The sequence below is a fragment of the Notothenia coriiceps genome, unplaced genomic scaffold (assembly GCF_000735185.1).
Source record: "Notothenia coriiceps isolate Sejong01 unplaced genomic scaffold, NC01 NC01_scaffold00009871, whole genome shotgun sequence".
In the NCBI taxonomy this organism is placed as follows: Eukaryota; Metazoa; Chordata; class Actinopteri; order Perciformes; family Nototheniidae; genus Notothenia; species Notothenia coriiceps.
Window position 1 is genome coordinate 1 of NW_011342572.1, and position 769 is coordinate 769.

The following is a 769-nucleotide window of genomic DNA, read 5'->3' on the forward strand; positions in this document are numbered from 1 at the left end:
TGTTTCCCTACGTTTTGTCATGAAAAATTATGTATCAGGAATGTAGGGTTTGGGAATTATGGCAGTTTTAAATTTCAAGATTTCCTACACTCTAGCTGTGACATCAAGCAATCTAGTTAATTTTAAAATCTGAAGAAGGCCTATGGACCAAGGTCTGAACAATGTTTAATATCTCTAAAATTAAGAATCAGATTTAAAAGTTATGTTACAGGAATAATTTCAAAAAGATGTGTAACATTTTAAAGTTGGAATGAGGTTTCTGAGTGAAAGTATGAATGAACCAACAAGTCCTCCAACTCACGACCAAATATGCCGATTGTTCAGGCCCAATTATTACGACCAAATATGTTGTTTGTTCAAGCGCTTAATACATCCTGCTCCCGTTGAATGCAAAAGTTACTCTCTATAAAATCCTACATTTTAGGATAGTTTGTGTTAGGGCTGGGTCCAAAGTTCAGGACCTACAATGGCAGCGACCAGATGGATTCAGTCTTTTAACAAAGTTTAATAAAGGAAAAAAGGAGCAACTAAAAAACAATCCACAAAATGAAGGTGGATCTAGTTCACGCTGGTGGCGGCGGCAGGACTCAGGCTGGCTCGAGCAGACACTGGGAAAACAGGGGAAAAAACAAGGTTACTCTTCAACAAAAACAGCAAGAGAAAATCACACTAAGCTAGGCTACTACGACATTCAGCTCTACCGAGTGAGACGGAATTATCTGGCACTGGAGTGTGAACATGACCAGGGTTTTATGGAGGAGTTGATTAG